Genomic DNA, 19,850 nt, shown 5'->3' with positions numbered 1-19,850 from the left:
GTTCACTGTGCTGTGCGCTGAGCAGTGTGTTGCAGGAGGTGGACACGGCACACAGAAGCTGCAGTGTTGATTTTGCAATGCACATTGTGCATGCAGACAGGCATTCATTGTTATGTTACAACTACAACTTTTGGAATGCATTTGGGTATGACTTATTTTGGGTGGGAGGTTGTTGGTCAGTCATTTCATCTGATTCCATGTCAGGCATCATTGTCTGATGCCAATTTACATTTTTCACATGGCAATGCGTACCTTATTGGTACTGTATTGGTGTATGGCTATTGCTCGCCATGTCATGTTGTGGTTTGGGAGGATTTGAGTGACATAACAGTGATAGTCATGGCCTGTTTTGCAGATCTGTGTGATTCACACCTTGCATGTGTGCCTTTTGGTCACACAGGATTGCTTGTGTTTAAGTAGCTAGGGATGCACACAATGTGGCAATTCCATGGCAACAATCTCAGGGTGGTAAGGTTGTGACAGTTTACTGTCTCTTTGTCATCATCCATTGTCACCTGGTATGTGCCAGGCCTGGGTGCACTCCGCAGGGTTGGGAGTTTAGGTGAAAAATGTGGTCACAAGCTGGGTCCGGGCTTCCTCGCCACGTGCCCTATCCCCTCCCATGGGCAGAGCCTGTGCCTGTGGTTGGGGATGTGGGGGCACCACCATGTCCACCGGTACACCCTGCCGTGTTGCAATATTGTGCAGGACACATGCTGCCACAATGATCCTGCACACTACTGGGGGTGCATAGAGTAGTTGCCCACCACAGCGGTCAAGAGAGCGGAAGCGTGACTTGAGCACTCCGAATGTGCGCTCCACTATGGCCCTGGTTGCAATATGGGCCGCGTTGTATCTTACCTGGGGTGGTGTGGTGGGGTTCCGGATTGGCGTCATCATATGGTTGCTCAGAGGGTGACAACTGGAGAGGTGACAATGGTTGTGATTATTGGGGTTTGTGTATTTGTATGTGTGTGTGACATGCATGCATATGCACAGGCATTTGTACTCACCTAGGAGCCATGTGTCGCCATGCTGCCCAGCTTCCAGGGCCCGGCTCAGGGCGGACATTCTGTATATGAAACTGTCATGGGTGGAGCCAGGGTAGTTTGCATAGACAGAGGTGATGATTCCCTTTGCATCGCATACCACCTGTACGTTGATGGAATGTCAGTGCTTGCGGTTTCGGTAGATGTGCTCAGTGGCCCTAGATGGACGTAGGGCCACATGGGTGCAATCTATGGCACCGAGCACTTTGGGGAAGTGTGCCACCCTGTAAAAGTCCTGGACAACGGCCTGCCTTTCTGCGGGTGTTCTGGGCATGTATATTTGCCTGCGGACTGAGGGGTGCGCTGTCATGATTACCAAGACCTGGTGTAGGCAGCGTGACTGCGTGGTCTGTGAGACCCCCCCGCACTATGGCAGTAGTCCACTGAAAAGACCCAGTGGCCAAAAAATGCAGGATATTGAGCACCTTCTCCAAGGGGCCCAATGCTTGGGAGTAGAGGGTGGGGGATGTAAGGTCATCTTCCCACTCCCTGACCAGGTCTAGGATGATACGGGGTGTAAACCTATACCTGCCATAGACCTGCTCGTCAGGAATCCCAAAAAGGCTTGTCTGTGGTGTAAAAATGCGTGCCCTGGCTATTCTCCTCCTCCTGCGGTGTCCCACAATCAGTGCTGCGACAAATGGGGCATTCATCGTAGCTGTATATACGTGTTTGTTGTTTGCGCACACTTTTATACTGTGCGCGGGGACGCTTCTGCCTGCCTTCGTGTGGCGGATGCATTGACGCCTGTGTGTGTCTTTTGCCGTGCGCGGGTTTCCCATATTCGAATCCATAAATACGGGTTGTTCGCGTGCATGTGGGCGTTCCGTGTAGTTCCCTGCAGTACTTCCCCAGTTACGTCTTCTTTTTCACGTGTTATTCCCCATTCCGCGTGTTACGCCCACTGTTCCGCCCACTTTTGTTGTGTGCGCCATGCTACGTGCGCTTTTGCTGTGCGAGTAGCGCACGCCGTTTGATGATGTGTGTGCCCGCGTGCGCCATGCACGGATTTGGCGCACAACCAGTGGGAAACAAGCGCAGCGCCTTCCGCTTGCTTTCTTACGATTGCGCCACCTTGCGCCTGCTTGCGCTGGGATTTTCGGCGCACGTTTGTTCCATGAATCGGCCCCTAAATCTCATCCCAATTTATTGACAGGTGTTTGCCTCAAATATAACAGTGGAACTTTCATGTCACATTCTCCTATAGAAAATGGTAATTTTTCAGTGAAAGGAACTCTGCTTGCAGCTCCTGTGAACCCCTGAGTATTCAAGGCATTGCCAGACATTGAAAACTTTCCCTCTCATATAGATGAGTGTGTTGCACTCGTGTCTACTAAAAACGAAAACGTGTGCCTCCTATACTGACGTCCACCCTTGGTTCCTTATGAGGGTTTGACATCACAGATAGTATGGAACACATCAGGTCCCCCAGTGAGCTGTCCTATTGCGGGTACAGCCTCATCCCATAACTTGTGAAAGGATTCCCTCCATTGGCAGTGACGTTCCCTATACCAGGAGTCATTAACTGACCTGTGTTTGTGTTTTGCTGAAGCTGCATAGGCGATTGCTGCAACTGTCCTTGTAGCAGATTAACTGCCACCTACTGTGGTTGCAAGCCTTGCTGCACTCTCGGCGCTTGCTGCTGCCTTGCTTGATTCTGCCAAATCCATCTCCATTCTGCTGCAAATATGCAGATCGATTTGACATACCCCTCTTGAAAACTGGCCAATTTGCACCATCCCTTGACTTCTACACATGAGAGAAAAATGTCCTGTCATTCCACACGTCCAACTTATAGGTGGTGGTCTCCCAACCTGCCCATTTTGCATACTCTGGTTACCATTCTGCATATTTCGAAACCCACCTTGGTTATTCTGAAAAGGTCCCTGATTATTCTGCAAATTCCCTTGATTACCTTGCCAACCCCTTCCTCGAAATCCTCTTCCTCATGGAGCACATCCACTATTATTGTTTTGATTGAACTGCCTTTGATTATTCACCTGCGGCATGTTCACTATCTGCTGTGAATTCGATCCGTCTACATTGGTCAACATTGCCCCTTCAATGGCGTATTTGGATAATTCTTTGTGCACTAACTTTGCCCCCTTTGCTTTGCGAGCATCATCCTTTTTGCAATTCTTTTCCTGCAAGAGTCTGTAGTAATGCGCAATAGTCAGCTGAATCTCTGACCACGGTTTAACTTGCATAGCAACTAATTTCTTGAGCTGCTTCTGTACTGGCTCTGGCAACCCTTGACATAATATGTGATAGAATACCAGTATAGATTTTCCCCAGGATTCGCGCATTTCCAAGGCCTAAGCCTCCTGGAAATGTTGAATGTAAGCCAACAGATCATCTCCTTCCTGTTTCCTTTTTGTCATTATAGCTCCCATATCGGACGTGTCCGGATACAGTACTCTAAGTGCTTTCCAGACTGCCGCCCTACAGTTATTGAATGGTGCTCCATCGTGAGTAGTGTTGACTGTAGTCACACCAGGGTACCCTGCCCTTATCCACATGTCATCAGGCCAAGTATGTCGATTAAAAGACCCTTAATCTGCCCTATCGCCAATGTATTTCCCCCCGTCATTTTCTCTAACTCGTGTATCCATTTCCCAGCACCAGAAGTTAAACTCAGGAGTTTACACCTTAGATTATCTTTATCCATTTGAGGTCATTGTATATACTGTGGTCTTGTTCCTCCTTTCTCTAGCAAGTGAAACTGTGATGCTCCAAACTCGTTCTCATCTCTCATCATTTGTCTGTCCACCATTGGAACGATATTCCAACATCGCCTTCTACCTGGCAATGATCTTAACCTGCTTACATAAGGTGGTGACTCACCCCTCTCACTGTGGAGTTGCCGCCTAGGTCAGTCTGATTGTGTCAATGGCTCTGATGCCTTAGATACAGGTATGTTTAAATCCGACCATCTTACTTCTTTTTCCATAGAAAAGCATCCCGCAGGACACATGCATCATAGCTCTCTTCCCCATGGAAGGTTTCCCTTTCCTCGTCTGACATTTCCTGTGCTCAACTCGTGCAACTTCCCTCTTCGTCATCTCTATTTAGAGTCAGTCTGTCTAAAGACAGCTCCTTATGTCTCGCACTACATGAGCCTTATCCTATGTCATACAGCTGAGTGCTCTCAAGACAGTCATTTTTTTCCCTTCCCCTTTGACTCCTTCTGAGCTTCCATTTCATGATATACTTTATCAATCGCTTCCCCAATGCTCCTTGAGTCAAACCTGTCTTCTAGATTTACTCTAGACAGGCCTGGTAATGACTCGTATTCTGGAAAAAATTCTTCTATATCCTCCCATACTACTTGTGGATTAGGATCTCTTACTTCCTTTTCCAGGCGATCAAGATTGCATGCTCTCTGCCTTCTTTTTCGTTCCATATCATCATCAAATTCTCTACGCTTCCTTGCTTTCTCTCTCAATCTTCTTCTTTTTTCTTCATATCCCTTCTCTCATTTGCCTGGAATATCGCCTCATCCCTTCATCTTTGTATTCTCTTATCCCTTAACTTCTGTTCCTCCTCTTCTATCCTTTTTTGTTGTAACCTCTCGCTCATCGATCGCTCTCTGTCTGTTATCTCATTTCCTTTGCTCTTATGCGCTCTCTAGTTTTCTTGACTGCTCTTCTTGATATAACTCTGTCTGTCCTTCCTTTTCACTCCTTCATCTTTCAATCATTCCTCTTTCTTTATCTTTTCATCTTGCTCGTCTTGATCTTCTCTTTGTCTTACATCCTCAATGCCTTTACCATCGAGTTTAAGCTAAATCTGACCTCCCATCCATTTGTTCTGTAAGAGTTCTATCTCATCAATTTTATCTCTTTCTCTTTCCCATCTCTATATCTCTCTTCCTATATCTAGAGATGTGCTTGCTCAATTGCTTCTCTACTTATCGGGTCTCTCCTTGTCCCTCGGGACTTCAGAGATTGCATCTTTCTAAGTATTTTTCTCTGCACCCTCGTCACTACTTTGCATAGGTGACTCATATGCCGGATTGCTATACCCTGTCGCTGCTTTAAGTTCCCTTAATGGGTATAACCCATCCTCTTTCTTACTCTCATCATCTATTTCAGGTGGGGCGGGTGGAGCATAAGGCTCTTCACCCCCCTCTTTGCATACATTAAGTATCAAATCTAAAGGAGGCTCCTCATCTTTCTCCTGTTCGTACATTTTCCAGAGCTCTAAGCTCACTTGGCGCTTGTCTAGCTTCTTCCCAGTATATGCTGCATGCAAATATGTCGTCATATGCAGCATGACTGCCTTCGATAGTGGCCATCCTTGCGGCCACGGCATCAACTTTTATCTGCGGTTCCTTTAACCCATTCTGCACTGTACTGTCTAAGTTTGGGTGTATGTTTTGGTAACTGCTTGCAGAGATGCACTAACACAGTAACGTCCTCCATTCTCGACTTGTCTACTCTTAGCTTGCTAACACTCACTTGCTTTAATCACAGATTTAAACACACATTTCAAGAAAACAACACAGTATGAGGGAGCACCAACCGTCGCAAGCTCCAATCCCGTCAATCACAGTTTTACTTTAATCTTGCTAAAAAACAACCATCAATTTAAAAAACAATTCAATTTCTTTTTGAACTTCACACTTCTCTATTTATTGTCAATTTCTTCTTAACTATGACGGCATCATTTTTCCCAAAACCACATAAAACAGACAAACTTGAATGGTCACATACATCTCCTACGATGTTCTCTCTAAGACTCGTCTTGCTATCTAAAAAATACTTCATACGAAGTGTAAATTAACCCCTTCAAATCTGCCTTTAATCAGATCCGTTTTCTACGTTGTTCCACTATGGTATTCTGGGTTCAAATTTCTACTAACATTCTTTAAAACCTAGGTATGGGCGTATCCTCTTTATCATGGCCTCTCACACGATGTTCCTTATTATATTTCTTGGCCACACTCAAGTCAATATCTCATTCCCCATACATATGCATTACACTCTTACTCTTTTGTTATGTTTATCCCGCCACCCTCCGTTACTCTCCTTTATTTTACCACTCATGCATCAATTTGCCATACTCCTCAGTTTTTACCCACCATTCACATATTTTCTTCTTCGGACCCTGTGGATCATACGCCTCCGTCACCGCCTGTTCAAACTGTTTTCTGATCCGCTTTGCGTAGACGTCGGAGGGGATTCTTATGGAAACTAAGGGGACCCATAACACCCTCCTTGCAAGGATTTTTCAGTTATACTAACCACTATCTACGGGGAGCTTCACGTCCTGTCATCTGAATGGCAAAGGTTAGGCGATATTTCTGAGACTCTAAAGTTTACTTATATTGATGATCGATGGATTTTTTAATAAACCATCCTCTGCTGCCAAGTGACTGAGTTGCCCAGCCCTTTAAGATGAGTAGAAATACCCTGGAGATGGATGGGGATGCAGATTTTATTCATATGTCAATAATCAAGACGACGCAGGTAATTTGGCAAAAGGAAGTCTGTTTTAATATCAAGTGTATAAAACAAGGAGTACAACGAAAATCAGCATTCGCTCCATCCTCTTACTCTACTTATCTTTAGTAAAAACTGAGGTTTTATCATTCAAAATCATTATCAGTGACATGCTGACCTGTGTCATTACCAACGTCATCCTATGTGGCAAACTACAAAAACCTATCGGAGGGAGTGATTAACTCTAAGTGAATATCTAAGTATAAGTTTCATATCAGTATACAACCGTGAAGGAGAGTGATAGGGTACTTAACATCAGGTGGGGCAACTAAGCTCTCCCCTTAAAATGGCCACTATAAATGTCACTAAATACATGATATTCCATTGGCTACACAAACTATAGGACCCTTGATTACATGGTCCTCTACAATTGGTTGGCTTCTAACCCCCGTCAGTACTTTTCCACCTACGTCTAGCAGCATTCAGACTGAACGTCCAGGTGCAGGTGGGCTCGTCTTAACACTAGCTTCCCACCAATTCATGCATCAATCCATCATCACCTCAATGGTCCATTGTCAATTAGTGCTTTGAACTTTGGCCTTGAGTTTGTGCTGTGCTCTGAGAATTTTAAGGAGTGCAGGCACATCCTGCCCTTGTGCGTAGGTGTGACCACCTCCTTCGTCTAACTTCCTTCTTCCACCTGACTGGACATCATGAAATTGAGCCTTTTCATGTATTTAATATTATTTTCTAATAGTCCTCTGACGTCTTTTGTTTTCCTCAAGCCTTCCGAACATGAGTGTCTGTTCTTTCACACGATTTGTATCCAATGTCAGCCAATTCCAGTTTTGATAAGCCCTTGGCTTCTTGGCTAATCCAACTCCTTTTGCTGAGATTCACTTGTTATTCAATTAACTTTTTTACTGCGACACCCTGAAATGAGGCCTTCTTGTTTAACGTTCAGCACTGCTTATAATGTGTAGTGGAAATATCCATCTTTTATTCATCCATATGCATCTATATATATTGGCGCTTGCCGCAATTTATTTACTATAAAGCTTGAACCTTACTTTTAAGATTACTTTGCTGCTTGCGTTTCTATTGCATCTGTTCACGTTTAAAGTAGCTTAATATCTTCATCTGTTTCTGTGGCATAAGCTTCACCTTGATCCCAAGATTTCACTGATGCTTGATATTTTCTTGATGCCTTATAGAATATCTGCATTCTCTGGTCTCTGCATCTCTTTTACGTGAGTCAGTTCAGCTCAGTTGTGACGTCACCATTCATCTTTGCCATTATCTTCTCTGCTTCTTCAGGAATCTCATTTAAATGGCCAGCATATTGTCTTGTATATAGGTACGTTTTTCTCAATGGGTACTTTGCCTCCCAGATCTTCTTAAGTATAGGTACTCTGACTGGTACTGCACAGATTCCACGCTCTGCTCTTTGTTCAACTGTTCCGTGTATGTCTCATACTCTTGTTTCCACTCTATAGGTAATAGGGGCGGGGCAGTTGGAGTAGGGGTACTTGAGGAGCTTACTACTTATTACCAGATTGCCTGATTAAAAAGAGTATTTTCTTCCTTAAAAGTAATCACAGGCATGATGCGGTCTATTGAACATATTGCAAATCCAGAGAGTGAACAGAGTCAACGATTTATGGAGAGACACCGATGGTGGGGTCTAATGTATTGGTGCATAATATATGCCTGTTCAGCATCTATTCATGTTTTTCTGTTCCTACTGATCCAAACTGTTTACTTTATTGGTCCCAAAAAGGAAGGAGTCCCATTATCCTTCCCACTCCAGTGGCCTTTGCAGAACTAGACATTGTAAGGAGTCCAAGGCCATATGTGATCATTCCTACACCAGTAATACATGTAAAGGCACCTATTTCCATGACAAGTAGCCCTATGCTTCCCTTTGGAGGGAGGTCTGTTTTTGATTTACTTCATGATCATTATGTGCAAACCCAACTGTCAAATAAGAGACCCAAGGGAAGTGCAAGGGAGGATGATTACAAAAGAAATGATTATTTAGACAGTACCGCACATTTGGGAAACAACATGTCTATCAACACATGAAAGAAGTGGGAAAGAGTACTTCTAAGGAGGAATGAAACATCCTTCCCACAATTTAAAAAATTGCTCAAAACGTGGTTATTCAACCAGTTCTAAGTTGATCCCAGTTACTTGTATCCCAGACCAACTCTGCATCTTCACTGTCTATAATTGTACATAGGTGTATATAATGTATAAATATAACCAATTCTGTGCTGTCCTACTGCGTTGATCACCACCAATAATGTACTTGCTTTGTCTGTAACCACGCTGTGATACCTCAGGGTCTGGGAGTATAACAAATGTAATAAATAAATAAATTGTTATGCCTTATTCTATGGAAAAGTCTAAGATATTCATAGCTTTAGAGATAGACATCCAAACAGCTTATTGCCTGACTCACCTTTCAATCTGTCATAAAGGAGGTCAATTCCAGGATTGAACAGCATCCCTGGTATGAGTGACAGAATTATCAGCACCAGAAGAAGATGATTAAGTTGAATATTTGAAGACAAGAGAAAGAGCATACACCAGAGATCATGTAATAAGATACGAACAGCCTGGCATGAAGGGAGCTGCAATTAGATGGGAAATAAACAGGAAACTCAACTGTCAAGGAAAATCTGATGAAGAAATACAAAGCTGCATGGAAAGAGGCCAGATGCACATCTGGGGGACAGTTCGTTATCCAGATGGTTGGGAAGAAGGCATAGTCGTATGCAGAGCTGTGGCAGTAACTGGTCATCACAAGCCTGTTATCGAGCGAGTGGAATAGGGATGCAAATCTCTCTGGTTGAGGCTTGCAAAATTCCTGACGTGGGTTGAAGACAAAGGAGGCACGTTGCAGATAGTGCCTTTGGCTAGTGCAGAGATATGCTTCAGAAACAATGGCACGAGAAAAGTTGGAGAGAATCAGCAGTGTGGTCGAATCTTCAATGTGCCAGGAATGAAAGATGGGACAGTGTGAAAATTGATCACTACTGGGCCTGTGGATCCAGAGCTAACATGAAACTGCCCAGAAATTGTGGAGGACTGTATTCTATAGTGATTGTTCATGTTCCAGCATTAGTAATTCCAAAGAGTGACCTGACCATTGGTGAGTTTTTCCAAAAGCAGATGCTTACCTGAGAAAGAAGAAAGAAGAGATCTGCTGAACTCCTTTTTCGAATGAAGAGGGAAAACTACTTCTCAGCTAGATCAATAGAAAGTTTTGATGCTATTCCATAGGAGCATAGACTATTCAGTAAAATTGCTTCAGTTTTTACGATTATCTTTATGCCTGGGGTTCAGACAATGGCAAATGCCAAATGGTTGCAGATTACCAGATGGGAGCTCTTGCAGATGATTAACACCACCATAAATGAAGAAGGCCAACAACGCGCTCGCTCACCGGCTCCACTTGCACAGGAGCTCGGTGAGTAGGCAGGCCCCTTCAGGAGCGCCAGTGTTTGTGTTGTTTTTTTTTTGTATTAATTTCAGGCCCCGAGGCCTTTCTGTGCCCCCAGCCGCCCGCGTCCACCCGCTCCCTCTTCCTGCTTTCCCCTTCCCTCCCGCCTCCCGACCCACCCAGGCCCGCTCTGATTGGTCCACTGGACCAAAGCCACAGAAGGCCAACAACGCGCTCGCTCACCGGCTCCACTTGCGCAGGAGCTCGGTGAGTAGGCAGGCCCCTTCCGGAGCGCCAGTGTTTGTGGGGGTTTTTTTGTATTAATATCCGGCCCCGAGGCCTTTCTGTGCCACCTGCAGCCCGCGTCCACCCACTCCCTCTTCCTGCTTTCCCCTTCCCTCCTGCCTCCTGACCCGCCCAGACCCGCTCTGATTGGTCCACCGGACCAAAGCCACAGAAGTCAACAACGCGCTCGCTCACCGGCTCCACTTGCACAGGAGCTCGGTGAGTAGGCAGGCCCCTTCAGGAGCGCCAGTGTTTGTGGGGTTTTTTTGTATTCATTTCAGGCCCGGAGGCCTTTCTGTGCCCCTGCAGCCCGCGTCCACCCGCTCCCTCTTCCTGCTTTCCCCTTCCCTCCTGCCTTCCGACCCGCCCAGGCCCGCTCTGATTGGTCCACCCACACTTCATCACTGGTCCTCCCAGGGCAGCCCTCTGCCTGGCAGACCCCTGTGGCTAAGGGCCCCAAGGCCAAGGGCAGCTCCAAAAGAGGCAGCTCCAGGAGGTGTCAGCAGGTGTCCGCAGGGGAAGCCAGTGGCCAGCCGTCAACCAGCAACTACAAGGACCTGTAAGGTAGGAGTGGCCTGGGTCAGGATTAGAGCAACTACTCTACCCCAGCCTCCGAGCCACTTACCAAACCCAAAGCAAAAAAACTATTGCATTGTATGAGATTTAGATTGCACTGATAGGCCTCTCTCCCACTATACAGGTCTCTCAAATCTAGTAGGGATTCTGTCTCCTAATTGCATTGTAGGATGTTTAGGTTGCACTGATAGGCCTCTCCCCCACTATACAGGTCTCTCAAATCTAGCAGGGATTCTGTCTCCTAATTGCATTGTAGGATGTTTAGGTTGCACTGATAGGCCTCTCTCTCACTATACAGGTCTCTCAAAGTTAACAGGGGTTCTGTCTCCTAATTGCATTGTAGGATGTTTAGGTTGCACTGATAGGCCTCTCCCCCACTATACAGGTCTCTCAAATCTAGCAGGGATTCTGTCTCCTAATTGCATTGTAGGATGTTTAGGTTGCACTGATAGGCCTCTCTCCCACTATACAGGTCTCTCAAAGTTAACAGGGGTTCTGTCTCCTAATTGCATTGTAGGATGTTTAGGTTGCACTGACAGGCCTCTCTCCCACTATACAGGTCTCCCAAACTGCATCATATGAGGTTCAGACTGCACTGATAGGCCTCTCTCCCACTATACAGGTCTCTCAAATCTAGCAGGGATTCTGTCTCCTGGATGCATTGTAGGATGTTTAGGTTGCACTGATAGCCTCTCTCCCACTATACAGGTCTCCCAAACTGCATCATATGAGGTTCAGACTGCACTGATAGGCCTCTCTCCCACTATACAGGTCTCTCAAAGTTAACAGGGATTCTGTCTCCTAATTGCATTGTATGATGTTTAGATTGCACTGGTAGGCCTCTCTCCCACTATACAGGTCTCTCAAATCTAGCAGGGGTTCTGTCTCCTAATTGCATTGTGTGATGTTTGGGTTGCACTGATAGGCCTCTCTCCCACTATACAGGTCTCTCAAATCTAGCAGGGGTTCTGTCTCCTAATTGCATTGTGTGATGTTTGGGTTGCACTGATAGGCCTCTCTCCCACTATACAGGTCTCCCAAACTGCATCATATGTGATTCAGATTGCACTGATAGCCCTCTTTCCCACTATAAAGGTCTCTCAAATCTAGCAGGGGTTCTGTCTCCTAATTGCATTGTGTGATGTTTGGGTTGCACTGATAGGCCTCTCTCCCACTATACAGGCCTCCCAAACTGCATCATATGAGATTTAGATTGCACTGATAGCCCTCTCTCCCACTATACAGGTCTCTCAAATCTAGCAGGGATTATGTCTCCTAATTGCATTGTAGGATGTTTAGGTTGCACTGATAGGCCTCTCTCCCACTATACAGGTCTCTCAAATTTAAAAGGGGCTCCGTCCCCAAACTGCATTATATGAGGTTCAGACTGCACTGATATGCCTCTCTCCCACGATACAGGTCTCTAATTGAACAGGGGTTCTGTCTCCTAATTGTATTGTATGATGTTTAGGTTGCACTGATAGGCGCCTCTCCCACTATACAGGTCTCTCAAATCTAGCAGGGATTCTGTCCCCTAATTGCATTGTAGGATGTTTAGGTTGCACTGATAGGCCTCTCTCCCACTATACAGGTCTCCCAAACTGCATCATATGAGGTTCAGATTGCACTGATAGGCCTCCCTCCCACTATACAGGTCTCTCAAAGTTAAAAGGGATTATGTCTCCTAATTGCATTGTATGATGTTTAGATTGCACTGATAGGCCTCTCTCCCACTATACAGGTCTCTCAAATCTAGCAGGGGCTCTGTCCCCAAACTGCATTATATGAGGTTCAGATTGCTCTGATAGGCCTCTCTCCCACTATACAGGTCTATCAAATCTAGCAGGGGTTCTGTCTCCTAATTGCATTGTGTGAAGTTTGGGTTGCACTGATGGGCCTCTCTCTCACTGTGCGGGTCTCTCAAGTTTAGCGGGGGCTCTCTCCCGAAATTACCGTGTAGGATGTTCAGACTGCACTGATAGGCCTCTCTCCCACTGCGCGGGTCTCGCAAAGCTCAAAGGGGGCTCTGTCTCCAAACTGAACTGTGTGGTGCTTGGATTGCGCTGGTGGACGTCTCTCCCCACTGTGCAGTTCTCTCAAACATAGCAGGGGCCTTGTCCCCGAATGGCACTGTGTGATGTTTAGATTGCACTGACGGGACTCTCGCCCACTATACAGATCTCTCAAATAAACTGACTGCGCTTAGTTCAGCACTCTATCAATCTCGGAAACCCACCACTACCTAACCCAACTAAATCCCATACCAGCAGACCGTTAACACCCTAACCCCGCCCCCCACCGACAGTGCACCCTTAGGAAACATACCCTACCCACCGACGGAAACAACACTGAGCCAGAGAACACCCCAGCGTATCCAGAGAAGGAAAACCGAGGTCACTGCGACGGCACAGCACAGCATAGAGGACCAACGACCATACCACACCTGCACCCAGACTGGAAAATGGCCTGTACCAGAAAAGGATGCAGAGAAAGAGAACAAGATCGTTCAACAAGAGACGCGAACACACAAAACCGACAGAACCCACAAGAAACAGCCACATTGGAAGAAAACATGCCTAAAACAGCCACAACCGGAACAAAAATCACAAGAGAAAAATCCTTATACCTCACACCTTACCTCGCAACAACCACGGTACACCGACACCCCAACACGGAAACCTCAAAACATGCATAGAATTTCCTGATACACGCGGAAAAAAGATAGGGGCACTCAACAAGAGAGTGGGAGGACTCCGACCCCATTACCCCTTACATTACAAGAACAGAGGGGCAACATTGATTTCCACTACATCCCGCACAATACGGCGAAGTACCAACAACCAGCAACGCCACCTCCCACCCAACAATCGGACCCATTGAAGAAACCACCACTGATCATCATCCGAGGAGCATCACAGCAGAAACACCAAGACTAATCAGCCCTGTTATCAACCTACTAGACCGCTTCAATGAAGAAGCAGCTGTCGCCGTTCTTCATCCTGCCGACATCAATGCGGAAACTCCACGAACAGACAATTACAAACTCGAGCAACAAATAACCTCAAAACAAAATCTCACCCAGAGAATCCACTGTAATTTAATAAACGCAAGGTCAATGTCCAAACACTCAACAGAAATATACGACCTCCTGTCAGAAGGAGGCATAGACATCCTATTTGTAACCGAAACATAGCTAGACGACAACTACAAGATCACCCACAACAACTGCCTGCCTGATGACTTCAAATGCATCCAAAGAAACAGAACATCCAAAAGAGGGGGGGGACTAGCGATCATCCACAAGGAACAACTGGCCATCAAAATGGAAGATCCACTAAACATTGATAAATGCGAATCCTTATTACTACAACTTTCAGCAAACCCCAAAAACCCACCTGAAATTCATACTGATATACAGACCACCAACCTACGATGCAACTTTCGTAGACGCTTTCACGGAAGCAATCACCACCCTAGCCATCAAGTACAATCATCTGATCATCCTCGGAGATTTCAACATCTGGTTCGACGAAGAAACCACAACCACACAAAAATCCTTAACCGCCCAACTGGCAGCCATGAACCTACAACAACAAGTCAAAGGAGCAACCCACTCAGCAGGGCACACACTTGACGCAATCTTCGCCAACAAGGATCTCATCTCATCACCACGGCACCCCCAATTCAAATACTTTGGAGCAACCACCTCATTATTCCGTTCATAATCACAACGGCCGCTCCGACAAAAAAGCAACAAGAAAAGCAACCCATCATGATGAAAAGAAATTGTAGAACCATTAAAAACTCCAACCTAACCGAGCTCCTAGAACTCAGCAAACCACAAGCATCAACCGTGGAAGAAGCAGACCTAGACAAAAAAGTTGCCCTACTTCATACCTGGATCGCAACAACCCTGGACGACATCGCCAAAGAAAAGCCCTTCACCCCATCACGCAAGAAAACTACCGCAAAATGGTTCACCCCACTACTCAAAGCCATGAAAAGGAAAAACCGAAAACTAGAATCTGAATGGAGGAACAACAACACCACCGCAAACAAATTGAAATTCCTACAACAGATCCGCGCATATAAAAAGGAACTACAAAAAGCGAAGAGGAAACATTACGACAACCGAATCTTCAGTGCACCAAACGCTCAAAAATAACTATTCAAAATCATAAACGAAATAAAAAACCCACCGGTCTGCAACAACATGCCAATACCACCGACAAAACTTTGCGAGGACCTCGGAGACCACTTCAAAAACAAAATAACCTCCATCCAACACACCATACAAAACAGACCAAGCGTTCAAAGCTCAAACCCCACCGACAGAGAAGAGGAACACGCAAACAAGCTACAAAACTTCCCAGATATATCAGTTGAGGCTTTCGTCAAACTGGTAAACCAAAGCAACAATTCGGGCTCTCCTGAAGACCCCTGCCCCCCGGACATATAAAAAACAATTCTCAAACAAGGAACCCCCATGGAATACCACAGAAACCTCCTCAACCTCTCAATCTTAACAGGTAAACTACCGCAGGCCTTCAAATCGGCTTACATCAAGCCGCTACTCAAAGACACAACAGGAGACGTAGAGGACTTATCTAACTACAGACCCATCTCCAACATACCCTACATAGCCAAACTACTAGAAACATACCTCTACCAAATAACCCAAGAATTCATAGAAGAGCATTGCCTACTAGACCAGGCACAAGTTGGCTTCAGACCTATGAGAGGAACAGAATCGGCTCTTCTCTCAGTATGGGACGACCTAAAAACAAACGCAGACTCAGACAACAGCACCGCACTGATTCTCCTTGATCTGTCTGCAGCCTTCGACACTGTCAACCATGCCATCCTCATAAAGAGATTAGAAGGACTAGGGATAACAGACACTGCCCTACTATGGATCAAATCCTTCCTAACAAACAGAACAGAAACAATATGGATGAAACCTTGCAAATCCAAACCCAGAGTCTCCACGTGAGGAGTACCACAAGGATCATCCTTCTCCCCGCTTCTATTCAACATCTACATGTACCTATTAATCAAACTCATAAAAAAACACCGCCTCACAACTATGCCGACGATACTCAAATAATCTTCAACATACAAGACACCCGAGAAGAAAACACCACACTAGAGAATTGCCTTCGTGACATATTCAACTGGATGAACCTCAACCATCTCAAAATCAACCCGGGCATAACAGAGATAATGATTGTTTCAAAAAAGGGAGGAGACATCAACTACATCCCCTGGCCAAGAGAACTTGGCACCACACCAGAACCATCTTCAACTGTAAAAAACCTAGGGGTCCTGATGGATAACAACCTCACTCTGGAGCCACAAGTAAACTCGGTAATCAAGAAATGTTTCTTCCTCCTGCGAGCAGCAAAAAGGATCCTACCGTTCCTGTCATTCGCCAACAAAACACTTACCATCATCGCTCTGATCATGTCCAGAGTAGACTATGCCAATAGCCTATACCTGGGCATGCCCGAACGACTTCTAAAAAAACTGCAACGCATACAAAATGCAGCAGCCAGACTCCTCCTCAAGCTACCCAGAAGAGAACACATCACACCCGCGCTAAAAATACTACACTGGCTACCACTGAAACAACAAATAAGGTTCAAGGCCATGTGCATCACACACAGAGCAATACACAAACAAGGCGCAGAATTCCTAAGCGACAAACTACGCCTACACCAACCGACAAGAACACTAAGATCAAGCACCGACATACGCCTGGAACCAAAACCCTACAACAGAAAAAAACTTGTAGGATCGTCCTTCTCTCACCAGGCACCCAAAACCTGGAATGACCTACCTAAGAATATACGGAATACAACAAACCACCTAGCATTCAGGAAACTCCCCAAATCATGGCTCTTCAAAGCGTAACCACAGCGGAGACGCACCAGAATACCCAGACATTAAAACAATGATGAAAATAACTCCAACCTCGACCACTCTCAAATTGGACAAACACTCAAACCAAATAACCAACCACTCGACAGAGCATAGGACATCATGGAAAATAGCCACAAAGGAAGGCTGCAGAAGCTGACCACATACCTAGACCCAGACGAAAGCCCCAAGTAACTCTCCCGCTCGTACGTACCGGACAAACATATCCAGACCGGCAGACGCATCTGGATAGACGTTGGCCTGCGTCGCATCTGGATAGGATCGATTGAAGGACAACATGACCACGCCCATAAAACGTGAATGCTAACATGTGCCACACCTAGAATTGTGAACACCGGCCTGCGTGGCGCTCAGATGGAGTTGTGAATGTTAGCATGCCCACACCTGGACGGGTCTCTAGACACTAGCCTGCGCCGCATCTGGATGGGGGTGTGAGGGTTGGCATGACCACACCTGGATGGAGTCGTAATCATTGGCCGGCGCAGCGTCTAGATGGGAATATGAAGGGACAACAGGTGTCACACTCAGACAGAACTACGAATGTTAGCATGGTAAAGGTCAGGTAACCCACTAACCAATATAAGCTCAAACTCTGCATACTTATCTAACTAAAAAACTCACACAACCATCTCTCGCACAACAAGCCGCATGCACTTCACAACACTGCAACAACACATAAGCCGGAACAACAGCACACGCGGACTGACTCCGATCCGATACCTGCACCAAAGCTCAGCACCCGGTGTATACTGAGTTGAAGCTGCCAACAGAACACCACTCCTCTCACTATCCTACTCCCTTCTTCACCTTACTAACCCACGTTTATCATTTACAGATCCGCCTGAGCACCTGGGGACCAATTCCGTTGGTAACGGTGTGCGGTCAAATACCTTTAACATTTAACATTTAACATAAATGGATTCAATGCCATCAAAGAGGAGCTAAGAGTCATACGCCTGATGACTCTCCAGAGCAGATATGTCTTGGATATGATTACAGTCATGAATGGGGGTGTTTGTGCCAAAATCGGAGAATCATGTTGCACATTCATACCTTCTCACATCAACGAGAATAGCACCTTGACAGAGGCCATAACGATGCTTACAAACTTGCATGTCAAGATGGAAGATGAAGTAGAAGATATTGCTAATGACATTTGGTTTGAGTCAATCTTCTCATGGGTTCCACAATGGATGGTGAACATTTTTAAGTTCCTTGGAGCCCTGTTGGTGATGATCATGTTTGGATTCTGTGTGATTAGGAAATAATCACACAATGCAAGAAGACTGCAAAGAAGGCAGTAGGAATGAATATTGTGATCAATGTTGAATCTGGGTTTAAACCCAAGGAACTGACAGATGAAGAAATCAAAGACTACCTAAAGGCCAGTACTCGTACTCACGCACCCGAGGGAACAAAGTTCCTGTATCCAAAGAACCACAAGTAGTATGTGTTACGCTCACCTGGCTCCCACAGAGGCGTCGATCTGAACTGGACAGCTGCGGCCTCCACCAATGTGACGCATAGGGCCGAGATGACGGACTGGGCTGGCCCACCTAGCTTCGTTTGCTTGGCCCATAGGAATATTCTTCTGCAAATGGAGAAAGGGAATTAACCACCCATGGAGTTGAGTGTAAATCTCCCCACCCCGGCTGTTCTCCCCACAGATCACCTTTGATGTCCCCTCTTATAGTCTCACCTGATGGTTTGACAAGATGAGCTCTCCATCTGTATTGAGCGCACGGGCACGTTGATAACCAGTTGCTTCACTGGCTCGAAGGAATTGGTGAGTTCCAGAACAATATTACTCCGAAAAGTATGTAGTTCATAAGAGTTCACATGTCTGACTTTCACTCTTGTCCGATTCCTTGCAGTTTGCAGCATGACCCCAGCGAAGAGTTCCTCGTGGCAGCTGACGAAGTTCAGGTAAGGATTTGGCTTATCCTACACAGTTCGATAAAATAAGGCCAGAATGTAACCTGTTGCTTACTCCCTTATTCAGGTGTGGAGAGAAAATATGAAGTTCGGGGAATAATGCCTCCAGCAGTAAAATTAGGTAAGTCTATTGCGGTGAGAAGAGTTCTCCTTGTTTGTCCCTTTGTCTCACCTTGTTGTCCTTTTGTTCCCCTTAGGGGCCGGGGTACGGTGAGGATGCAATGGAGGCTGCGCCGACCCGTGAAGAGGAATAGTACCCCCCGGCGGTAATCAGGTAAGTCTATGGGGGTAATTACTATTGCCTCTGTTTATTCCCTTGGCTCACCTTTGCTGTTCTTGTGTTCCCCTAAGGTGCCAGAGTGTGGCGGGAACGTGTAGAAGGATGCAGTGGATCGTGAGGATGCTGCGAAGGCCGGTGAGTTCAGCGCGGCGCTGCAGCAGGCGAGGCAGCGTGCGTAAAATGCTTCTTTCTTCCAGCTCGAAGGCGCGGTGGATCCGGAATTCAGGTAAGGATCGAAGATTTTGCTCTTATTCAAACCTTTCTCCTTCTGTTCCTCCCTTTTTCTAGGAGCTGCAGACTCGAGGAGGGCGTGGCAGAAGACTGGGTGCAGGCTTGCAGACACGGTGAGCGTTACGCTGCTCGATGCAGAATAACGCGAAGCGTGTGCTGCTCTTCGGGCGTGGTTTAAATAACCACCAAAGTAGTCCCAGGTAAGTATTCCTCCCCAGCCCCACCTGAGTAAAAAATAGTCCCTAGGTAAAATAGTCCCTTCCAAGCCTCATTTGGCTTGGAGCTCTGCAGCATGGTCTGCATCAGGTAAGCTTGCAGCATGGTCTGCATCAGGTAAGTTCTACTCTATGAGCCTGGCGCCTATGGCCATAGGCGCCAGGACCGCACCCAAACAGCCCCTAGCAGGGGTTTTTGGGCTTGCTCAAAATAGCTTGATGCCTGCTTTCGGGGTTGCTGGACCTGGTCTGGTTCCCCGGGGGTAGGCATCATGACAGCACTCCCCCCCAAGGCCCCTCCTAAAGTCGTTCTTCCCTGTGGTTTTGGTTTGTCTGGGAAATTTCGGTGGAATCTTTTCACCAATCGAGGTGCATACACGTGGTCACTAGGTTCCCAAGACCTTTCCTGTGGTCCGTAACTTTTCCAGTCGATTAAATAAAAAAGTT

The sequence above is a fragment of the Ambystoma mexicanum genome, chromosome 3q, assembly GCF_040938575.1.
Source record: "Ambystoma mexicanum isolate Mex_15411 chromosome 3q, UKY_AmexF1_1, whole genome shotgun sequence".
NCBI lineage: Eukaryota > Metazoa > Chordata > Amphibia > Caudata > Ambystomatidae > Ambystoma > Ambystoma mexicanum.
Note: the sequence above shows the minus strand (reverse complement) of the source record.